A 12,211-nucleotide genomic window follows, 5' to 3' on the forward strand; every position below is an offset into this window, starting at 1 on the left:
TATGGGCCAATGTGTGTATTTTCTATCCAATAATACAACTAAGATAAGTGTGTAAATGCAAAATACAGGTAGCCCTTGACTTACAACCTTTCACTTAGTGACTGTTCAAAGTTACAACAGCACTGAAACAATGGACTTATAAGCATTTTTCCACTTATGTTGCAGCATCCCTGTGGTCATGTGATCAAAATTCATATGCTTGGCAAATGGCTCATATTTGTGACACATGATCCTCTTTTTTGACCTTCTGACAAGCCAAGTCAATGGGGAAGCCAGATTCACTTAACAACCACACTACTAACTTAACAAGAAAGATTGTAAAATGGGCAAGATTCAGTTAACAACTGTCTCGCTTAACAACATAAATTTTGGGCTCAATTGCACTCCTTAGTGGAAAACTACGATCACAATTGAGTAGTAATATTTTATTCTTGCAAATAATATTGCAAATAGAGTATTGTGCAGTAATATATATTTTCAAATCTATTAAGGAAGAAATGCAGTAATACTTCTAATATTCATTTGCCATTAACATATACACTACTTTTCCAAATAGCATGCTATTTAAGATAATTATGTTCAATCTATTACTTTAAAAAAGCTATTTTAAATTAAGTACCTCAAACATTTGAATATATTAGGTTTATATAATATACCCAATAATATTTTTTTAAAAACTGGCATAACATTCTAAATAAGCCTCACTGTTATGGAAATGCCACTTTTTAAAAAATGATTTTTACAAAATGTAAGACAAATCTACATCTTTTAATCATGTTTTCACTTGCCTACAGTTTGAAGACATGTTTTAATTGAATACTGATGCCAGAATATATGGAACATAAAGACATAGATCAGTATCACATACATAAATTACACAGCTCGACTAAAGTCCTAGATTATAAACTAAATCAACAATAGTTTCATCAATGATTTAATCATGATTTGTTATTTCATGGGAATAAAGGTACTATTATAGTTTGTTTTTTGAACATATTTCAACATTTCATTTATTAATATTTCCCAAAGCTTCCTACTATTTTTTAGCATTTGTGAATCACAGTAAGACAGATACGAAAATATAAATCTAACTTTGCAGAGGGAATACATGGAAGAATCTCAAAGTGATTTGCGATTTGATCATTACAAACTATAAAATTTATACTGGTAATGCAATGGAAGAGGCAATGAAAGACTTTGTCTCAACTCCTTTAGTCTAATGGCACCATCCATAAAGATATTTTGAACTGTTTGTTCCATTGTTTGTTCCATTATTTCTGAAGGGAATCAATATGATCAAGCAAAGAAAAATCATGCAATGAACATTTATGCATGTATTATTTCCAGACCATTGAGTCTATATTTCTTTCAATATACATTTGAAAATATGTTTTCCCATTCATTTTTTGTGGCAGAATTGATAACATTTCAATACTATAAATTTGAACTCCAATGAGTTTTTGGCATCTACTGTATGCTGTTTGCTGAAAAATAAAGATCAAAATCCATACTGGGATGGATAATACATTAATTGGGAATAATCAAGATGGCATGAAGAAATGCGCCAAGGAGAATTCTTATCAAGCAGCGTGTCCCAAAGGTGCATTTTCAAGAGGCAACTGGGGCTTTGTGGATTGGTGCTGAAGTGGTGCAGTATGGGGCTTGAAGCATTGGCAGCCCTGGGGATGGAAGAAATAGGTTAAGTGGGGGAGTTGTAGTAACCTAGCGGTTGTAACTGCATGTGGGTAACTAAATGTCCAAATTTTGATCATAGGACCACAGGTCGCTGAATGAATGGTTCCAACTTGAAGACTACTTATAGTTCTATACCTGACTCAGTAAAATTGCAATGAAGTAGCATATCACTAATGAATGCAAATAATAGGTTAGTAAATCTTTCCATTAACTGTTTTTGAAAACAAAGGAACTGCATTACTGAAAAGGAACCTAGAAAGGATACTAGAAACTACAAAACAATAAAATAATGGGTTGTAACGGATTTAAACTGTTAATGGAAAGATATAATATCTAATTATTAATTGATTACTTCAAATACTGAATTATATTTTAGGGAAAAGAGCAAAATTATAATATTTCAGATACTGATATATGTAAATAAATATTTCATTTTACACACTGTGTTTTAATTTTTAAAATGTAGTTTTAGGAATATAAATAATAGTAATCTCTTGTTTCCATCATTTATATTTTTGAGGCAGTACAACTGGCCTATCCCTAATCTTATTTTAGGTATTAGGGATTTCCCATCTACCCAGCCCACAACATTCTTCCTAACAATTGATTTGATATTGTTGAAATGATTTTTATGTGATGTTTTTCTTTGATAAATATTTAAGCCTTTTTAAAAGAAATAAACTAAATTTTGTTATTCACTGTCAGAGTATGAACAATGGATAATGGCCCACATTTCATCTTAGCCTAAGGCTAGTTGAAATATCCAATCTGCAACTCAACTATTTGGATTGCTATTAGGAAAACCGAGCACTAAGCTGCCTGCATTGCTCTTACCAGAGAGTGCTGTTGCCCAGGGTGAAACTCTTGGACCTATACAGGAGGATGAGCATCCTGGCTGCCCACATACCTGAAGGTCTTTGGGATTATATGACACTTCCTCTGGCCAGTTTTGCCAGCTACCATGTACAAGAGACTAAGTGGCCTCTCCAGAAGTGAGTCTTCAAGAATAGGATTGTTTGTTATTTGATTTATAATATTTTAATCTCGTTGGAATCAAATTACTCTTAGAGGTTAATACAATATAAGAAAAACATATTTAAAATCCATGGTAGACATACAAATTAAGTAATATATCAGGTATTCATCAAATTATAACCGTTCATTTAACAATGGTTTGAATTTAAGGCAGACTTGGGAAAAAATATTTACAACCCATCCTCAAAGTGACAACTGTCACATCACCTCTGAACATAATTCAGGTGGTTGCCAACCAGTTTGCATTTTTGACAGTTGCAGCATCTCACAATCATAATAGTGATTTGCAACCTTACCAGCTGGCTTCCAACAAGCAAAGTCAATTAGGGAAGCAGGATTTGCTTAACAACCACAATAAGAATGGTTGTAAAATCCGGTTCTGTCATAGGATGACTTACTTAATGACCACATCACTTAGTAAGCAAAATTCTGGTCCTAACTGTAGTCATAAGTTGAGGACTTCATGTAACAGATAAAATTCAGATTTTAATTTAAAAATTAATTTTAATCAATTTTAAAATTAAAAGAATTCAAGATTCAGAAGGATCTTGATGGACTTAAACACTGGGCCCTATCCAACAAGATGGAATTAAGTGGTGAGAACCAAACACACAGACATAGAATAGACAATACCAAGCCCAACAGTAGTAACTGTAGGAGGTATCTTAGTGGAGTATTTATTAAGTATGTGCCGCAGCTGCCAAAAATTGCAATCCTAGGCTGCCTCAATGAACAGACAGCATCAAGGATCATTAAGAAGTGACAGCACCATCTATACTGCATTAGTGAAGCCACACTTGGAATACTCCATCCAATTCTGGTTGCCATGATTCCCAAAAGATGCTGAGATCCTGGAAAGACTGCAAAGAGCACTAAAGATGCTAAGCAGTCTGAGTGCTAATGGCTAAGGGAACTAGGTATACTCCCTAACTAGGTATGCCTAGCCTAATAAAGAGAAGACTGGGAGGGGCATGATAACTATCATGTTGCCCCTACTGGCACAGGGGTTGGCACAGAAAAGCGGGGGTAGACTTATTATCCAAAGCACCTGAAAGCAGGACAAGAAGTAACAGGTGGAAGCTCGTTAAAGAGAAATCCAAACTGGAACTAAGGAAAAATTTCCTGACAATGAGAATAATAAAAATAGCCAATGCTAATGCCCTGCTAGTAGAGGAGCTAAATAGCTTCTTCACCTACTTTGAAGTCAAAAGATCAGTCTCTGTGGCTCTAGCCCAAAGGCCCTCTAACCTCCAGACACTCACCCTGGATGAACATCAAGTGAGAGCTGAGCTGAAGGCTGTAAATCCCAACAAAGCTGCAGGTCCAGATGGGGTGTTGGGGAAAGTGGTAAAAACCTGTGCTGACCAATTAACAGGGGTCCAAAAGGATTTTTAACATCTCCCTGCAATAGGCTAGAGTTCCATCATGCTTGAAAGCAGCCACAATTATCCCAGTTTTGAAGAAAGCAGCTATAAATAGCTTGAATAATTATAGACCCATTGTATTGACGTCTATATGATGAAGTGCTTTGAGAGACTGGTCCTACAACACCTCAGGTCCTGTCTTCCACCAAATTTTGATCAACATCAGTTTGCTTATAGAAGCAACAGGTCAACAGGGGACGCCATCTCCACTGCTCTACATATTGCACTGAGCCACCTTGAGAAATCTGGGAATTATGTCAGAATGCTTTTTATAGACTACAGCTCGGCCTTTAACACCATTTTACCAGGAATTCTCATTGAAAAGTTGACTGACCTGAATTTCCCTCCCCTCACTTGTGAATGGATCAAAGACTTCCTGGCAGATCGTCCACAAACAGTAAGGGTTGGGTCTTTTACATCTTCCACGCTGAAGCTCAGCACAAGCTCCCCTCAGGGCTGTGTGCTCAGCCCCTACCTGTATTCGCTGTATACACATGACTGCATATCCTCTAATCCATACAAATCATAATAAAGTTTGCAGACGACACAACGGTGCTGGGTCTCATAACTGGAGGGGACGAATCAGCATACAGGGAAGAAGTCCAGAAGGTATCCTCATGGTGCTCAAGAAACAACTTACATCTAAATACTACAAAGGAGATGGGTGCACCCTGGTCAGTGTCTCTTTGCACTTCTACCATCAGGCAGAAGACATCAAAGTATAGCCACCCGAACAAACAGGTTTAAAGATAGTTTCTATCCTTGGACTGTGAGACTTTTAAATACAACCACAATCACTCCATGCACATGCTAGTTTTGCGTTCTTTTTCTTTTTTCGTTTCTGTTATAATTTTGCACCAGTGAGGTTAAAACCAATTTCGTTGTATTTAAGTACAATGACAATAAAGATTGCACTTACATTTATACTAATTAACCAATGCAACAGTTTGCCTCTTGGAGTTGTGCATGTTCCATCACTAGTGGCTTTCAATAAAAGATTAGATAACCATGTGTCCAGGATAATATAAGGTCTCCTGCCTTAGGTAAAGGATTGGACTAGAAGACCTCCAAGGTATCTTTATCATTCTATAATTCTATCTGCCCAATCAGATTAGAGATCTGGATTATTCTATTTTGTAATTCAGGGGAGGAAACAATCTGATCTCCATGGGGAGATTGTTCTAAAGAATTGACTTAACAGCACTTCCTGGTCTGAGTTTCCTTTATCTCCTGAAAGTGACAAATGTAATTCTTTCAATACATTATCTGTTTTCCTGATCTCTATTTTTGTTTCTTGCATTATTCAAAAGCCATCTTTTGAAAAAGTACCTTTTGACCTGGATGACTGAGAATCTCCGTAGACATTCGACTGACTGACTGAGAATAGAATAGAATAGAACAGAATAAATCTGGAAGGGACTTTGGAGGTCTTCTAGTCTAGCCCCCTGATCTGGCAGGAGACCCTATATACCATTTCAGATTTCACAGGATTTTCCCCATTCCTGTTCGGTTTTCTGCATCATCTACTTTTTTATGAATATGTGCCCAGTACTTTAGAGCTAAAAGTCCTTGCTTCTATGATTATTAAATCCGAGAGAAGAATTCAATTCATAGGATCTCTGGATGCAAGTTAAATTTTTCATTTTAGGTTATGCCCTGTATTATGTAATGGCTCAAGATAATTATAAACAAAACTTTGTTGTGGAAAATTCAAAAGAACAGAACATAATGCTGAGGAGATATAATCAACCATTTATGCAAGGATAATTGAATCCAAATTTTACAATAACACCCCCCTCCCCAATAAACAAGAAAGCAAAGATTTCTATAGAAGTTGAAATTTTGAACTTGAATTTTCCATCCTACAGGGTGGGAAATCCAAGGAATCTGATTTGTTGGCAATTTGGGGGGGAATTTAAGCAGGTCTTTAATGGTACCTATGGGATTCTTTCTGTTGTCAGGCAAAACAGCTGCAGACCTTGGGAAGTCCATTGTTAAGAAGATGGAACACTGGTGTGTTCCCAATGAGCATGAAAGATATGTGTGTGCATGCACGTGTGTGTAAACAAACTCTCTATAAAATAATTACAGATAAAATGTAACTGGTGAAATGGAAAAACACCAATGAAAAAGCAAAACATCAGGTAAGTAACTGTTCCCTGGAAAGTAATGGAGGTAACTGATGTAGCACATGATCTAAACACCTGCTCCTAATTTTACTTCTAACAAAATCCATGGGAGATCCTTGACACATCACAGGATAGTTCTTTGGAGGAAAAAACCCTCATCCATTTAAGTTCTTTTAGTTTGGTTACTATACAGACTTAATGACTTGCACATAAAAGGTCTTGTACAACAGCTAGCTCTTTGCTCTGTGGCCTACATGGTTCATCAGGTACTAATTATGCTCTGTCAACACTTCAATGCTTTTCTTCTATTAATTGATCTTTCTGCCAAATTAATGACATGGCTGTACCAGTTTTGAATTCCCCCAGCCCTTTTACCTGTGAAATACAGTGAAGGAAAGAAAAAGGTCCCAAGTTATGTGCTCTTGTTCAATATTTCAACACAACATTGAAAACACCATGCTAAAAGTTTAATTGTGTCTGCTTTGACTCATCAGCATTTATTTGACAGTTAAAAAAAAAACTTGTGTTCTCAAAATAACCCCCAATTGTACCAAAGCATGAAACTGAAAAAATTAGGAGCAATGGTTATAGTCATGATGAATAAACAAGAGACAAGTATTTATAAAAGTAAAGATTTAATGCTAATGGCTTAAAAACTAAGACGTTATCTCAAGCCTAAGAAAGTCCAAGAGAAGAAAAAGAGAGTGGAAGGAAAAAAAAAGAGTCGGAAGGATAGATTATATTAAGCTCTGATTAATTAAAAAGGAAATTAACCCTAAGTGTGACACAGTTCTAATTAGCAGGGCACAATCACCTATCCCAGTTGTTTAATAAGAGGAGTTTACACATATATGTGAAAATTTTACATTTGGTCTCAGGGGAAAGAATAGAATTTCTTCAAGTTGTTACTTTAAAAAGAAATAAAAAAGATACACATCAAAAGAAATGCTACCAGCAGTTATTCAATGCATATTTTAAAAGTGTTACTATGTACTGCCCTTACATATATTCAACTTGCAAATATTTAAAATTTATTTTGTTTTTATTATACTATGTTTAACTTATTTAATGCAAAAAGTTGCATAATTGTTTATAAACTTTGCAATTAAATATTTAAGTGATATAATAAACACAAGATTACAAATAATTAAAAGATACGGTTCATCCATTTTTAAATTGCATTAGGAAAAAAAGTAAAACATCAAAGAAAAAGGCCTAGTAACAAATATAGCACACTACTGCCACCTAATGTATTCTGAAATATTACATTCAAAGACGTTGAACTGAATTTTTACTGATGCTATTTTTCATTAATGTGTACTATTCCTTTTCAAACTGCAAACTAGAAAGAAAAGAGCCCAAATATATAGATCAGTTAATTGTTTTAATCTGCAACTTGTATGCCTATTTATTCCAAAAACTCTGGCACAAAAGATATAGAGCCCTATTGGTAATATGAGATTCAAACATTTCTATAAACATTGCATAGATACACACCCTTTATGCTTCTTTCAATAAATTAATTTGGCATTAAGAAATATGATAAATGATCAAATATAAAGAAAATTTAAAAATAATAATGAAACTACAATGCACTTTAAAGATTTGGTAAAGTGACTTTGCTGATAAGTATATTGCCTCTAGTAATCCAGTGATTCTGCAGAAGCTATTTCCAGAACAAAAATTCCAGATCTCGCTGCTTTAGCAGAGTAAGGAAGATACTCAGAGATGATTCACATCCTGGTCAGTGTCTCTTTGCACTTCTACCATCAGGCAAAAGACATCAAAGTATAGCCAGCCGAATGACAGTTGGTCCTACCTGAACTGTTGTTTTAGGAGGTTTTGCAGGATTAGCCAGGATTGGGTATTGTGATGTCCAATTGGCCTCGAGACAGAGTTAATTTGAAGCCATGCCTCTGTGCTCCTTGCTTCTGGTTCCCAGTTTCAACAAATCAAGACCATTGCAAAACATCTGAAAACAAGTCATAAGGGAACACACCCTACCCCCTGAACTCCCCCAACCCCTGGACCAACGCTAGGGCGGAAACCTGGCTAATCTTGCAAAACCTCCTAAAACAACAGTTCATGTAGGACCAAATGTCATTTTCTGGAGGAATTTTGCAGGATTAGTCAGGATTGGGACATACCCAAGTTAACGTCCCTCGGGGGGGGCACTATTGGTCTTGGGCCCCTCAGGCGCTACCACCTGTTCTAATGCCCGCTAAGATGAGCTCCACCTTCTCTGATATCACTTTCCAAACTACCCCAGGGAGAAGGGGAAGGGGAGGGAAGGCGTAGAGCAGGCCCTCTGGCCACGGAATCCGAAGCATGTCAACTCCCTCCGTCCCCCGAGCCGGGAATTGAGAGAAGAACCGATCCACCTGAGCGTTCTGCGGTGTGGCAAACAGGTCCACCTCCAGATAGCCAAACCTGGAGCAGATGGCCTAGAACAGTTTCGGAGAAAGCTCCACTCCCCGTGGTCGACCGTGGCCCAACTGAGCCAGTCGGCTTGATGGTTGTTCATTCCTGTGATGTGCTCCGCCCTGAACGATCAAAGATGCCTCTCTGCCCAGGCGCTGAGTGCCATCGCCTCGGTTCGAAGAGCCCTGGAGTGTGTGCCGCCCTGTCGGTTGATGTGAGCCTTCGCTGCCACGTTGTCAGTCAGCACCAAGATGTCTTGATCCCGAACATGGTCCTTGAAATGCCGCAATGCCAAATGAATTGCTCGCAGTTCCAGCCAATTTACATTGTGTTGGAGGTCCAACCAGGTCCAATGCCCCTGTGCCATCCAGGACTCCAAGAGAGCTCCCCACTCGTATAAGCTGGCATCGGTTGTCAGGATGAGGCGCACCGGCTTCCTGAACTTGCAGCCCTTGTGTAGCACTGGGGAGAGCCACCACCTCAATAACAGCTGCACCTGTAGTGTCACTGGAACCTTTTCCTCGGAATTGCTGGAGTTTGACCTCTGATGTGGCAGGAGACGCCACTGGAGTGGCCTCGCGTGTAGACGAGCCCAAGACACCATGTCTATGCAAGAAATGAATTTCCCAGCAAACTAGAGAGCACTACTACAGGAATAAAACGTTGACTTCTAACTTGTCTAACTAAGGCTAACAAACTAACATTACGGTCATGGGACAGGAATACCTTCCCCAGCTTAGAGTCTATGATGTCCCCAGGTGAGGAATCCTGGTGGCAGGAACGAGGGAACTCTTATCTAGGTTAACCAAAAAACCTAACTGCTGAAGTGTGGATACCACCAACAAAAGATCCTCCCTCGCCCGCTCAAACGATGTTGCTTTTACTAAGATGTCATCAAGATAGCATTGGACCCTGACAGAGCGCTCATGGAGGTAAGCCGGCACTGCAGCTAGGACCTTAGTGAAGGTCTGAGATACCGACGCCAAGCGGTAGGGCCCTATACTGGTAGTGGCTACCTAAATAGAACCTGAGATACTTATGATGGTCAGGGAAGATGGGGATATGGAGGTAAGCCTCCATCAGGTTGATGGAGGCCATGAAGTCATTGTGCCAGACCCCCACCGAGATGGATTTAAGCGATGCCATCTTGAATCTTCTACAGACAAAGTGAAAATTTAGCAGTTTAAGTTCCAGAATCGCCCTCCATCCCCCTGAACTCTTCAGAATGACAAAGAAGTTGGAATAGAAACCTGACCCCACTTGGTCGGTGGAACCGGTTCCACCGCCCTAATCTCTAGGAGGTGTCGATTCGCCTGCCTCATGGGAGAGCATTTATCTTTACTCTTGGCGACCGAAAACATCCAAAAGTGGTTCGGTGGAATGGAGAGAAACTCTAGGCGCAGGCCAAATCTGATAGTATTCAGAACCCAGGCATCAGTGGTAATCTCAGCCCAGGTATCGGCAAAACAGAAGCAGTCTGCCGCATATGGGTGGGTCACTATTGACCTATCTGCCCTATCTGCGGTAGGGACGGCCACTTCCTCCCCCCGAAAGGGCCTCTTCCCCTGGGGTTGGAACCTAGGCCTATCCTTGGTGTAGTGCCTATCCGACTGCTTATCTGATCTTGGAAAATACCTGCTGTGCTGCATCTCCTGATCTGACTGACGATAGGACTGCTTTTGAAAGTAAGGCGCAGATTTTTGCTCTGACTTCTTTGCGGGCGTAGGCATGACCTTCTTTTTTTTAATAAAGATTTTTATTGACAAACATGTAAAATACACATACACAAAAGTTAGACGTACACCCCATTTATACAATACAGTGCGAACAGGAACTTCCTGTTTTTTATAATAGCAATCATCAATCGATACCGCTCACCTTATATTATTTCCCCTTCTATTGTATTTCATTTGGATTTCCCCATTCTTAACCCTCTTATTTTACTCATAACTATTATTTTTTGTTATATTCTTTCATTGATTTTTGTTTCTTTCCTCCATCCACCTACACCATTTATCCCATATCTGGTAGAATTCTGATTCTTCCTTTCCCTGGATTTCTTTAGTTAGTTTATCCATTTCGGCACAGTCCATAATCTTTCTTATTATTTCATCTTCGCTTGGGATTAATTTGTTTTTCCATTTCTGGGCAAAGGCAATCCTTGCTGCCGTAATTATATGTAGTATTAAATACTGGATTTCTTTTTTGTATTTCACCGACATAATTTCTAATAAAAAAACTTCAGGTTTCCATTCTATTTTAACCCCCGTTATTGCCTCCAGCCAATTTTTGATCCTTTTCCAAAAATATTTTGCCTCCTCACAGGTCCACCATAAATGATAATATGTTCTGTGTATTGATTCGCATTTCCAGCATTTTGGGGAGGTATTTGTTAAAATTTTAGCTAACCTTGTTGATGCCAGGTGCCATCTGTAAAACATTTTGTACTGGTTTTCCTTGTATACAACTGATAGTCACCTTCTTTTTGTTTTTGTCCTCAACGAGGATTGAGTCCAATGGGGTACCGAAAAGGGATCTCCTGGAATAAGGCGATGATGCCAGGTGCCACTTTGCCTTGTTCTCCGCTTACCACCCCCTCAGCCACAGGAGACGTTGGGAGGTCAGCAAGGCCACCATTGCCCGTGAGGCATACTTCATGGCATGCAGAGTGGTGTCCGCAGAGAATTGAGCAACAGCAACCAGCTTGTTGAAATCTTGATGAGTATGCACCTCCTCAGGCGGAATCCTTTCCTGTATCTGTTGTAGCCAAAGGATAGCTGTGCGGCTGAAGAATGATGCAGAGGCAGCTGCCTTGATGGCCCACACAGAAGACTGGAATGTTTTACGAAGGATCTGCTCCGCCTTCTTGCCCCCAGCCTTCAAGTAATCAGCCACATCACCGGACACCACCGTTGACTTGGACATCGATGCCACCACTGGAGGGTTCACTGTGGGCACCTGCATTGCCTCAGAGAAACTAGGTTCCATGTTAAAGCACCTTCTATCACTGCTGCTGGGGTTGGAGAATGTTCCTGGCTTTTCCCACTGCTTTTTAACCACTTCTAGGAACAACTTAGGCAGGGATGTCTTCCTTCACTGGTGGAGGCTCTGAATAAACCGATCCTCCGGCTTTTTTTCCGGACCACCCTCCTTGGCACCCTCCATCTCACCCAGTTGTGCTGTGGCCCTGGCCTTGCACAACAGTAACTTGAACAAATCTGGAGGAAACAGACCAGAGAATGCTGGTGCCTCAGGTTTTGAGGGATCGTCATCATCAGACATATCTACCTCTCTCTGAACCTGATCCCCGGCCATGGAACCCTCGCTAGCTAGAGAAGGAGAAACAGGCCGGCGCACCTCCAAGAGGGAACGCCTTGGCTTGGCCTGAGCAATGGCACCCCCTCCCCAGGGACCTTTGCCACCATCACGGGTCGCACAGACCCCTTCTGTAACCCAGCAGAAATTCCATGTGAAATTGCAGAGGAGATAAACCTCTGAATGCTTGCT

The 12,211-nt window shown here is 39.7% G+C and overlaps 1 protein-coding gene across 2 annotated transcripts in view; it reads right to left on the reverse strand.

Annotated features, from left to right (window-relative positions):
* The window catches only part of DNAJC24 (DnaJ heat shock protein family (Hsp40) member C24), a 41,599-nt gene that overhangs the window by 11,843 nt on the left and 17,545 nt on the right, over positions 1 to 12,211 (reverse strand). The gene's annotated exons all lie outside the window — the stretch shown is intronic.

Source organism: Thamnophis sirtalis, unplaced genomic scaffold (genome assembly GCF_051295495.1).
Source record: "Thamnophis sirtalis isolate CommonGarterSnake01/CBP01778 unplaced genomic scaffold, rThaSir2_p1.2 scaffold_1, whole genome shotgun sequence".
Taxonomy (NCBI): Eukaryota; Metazoa; Chordata; class Lepidosauria; order Squamata; family Natricidae; genus Thamnophis; species Thamnophis sirtalis.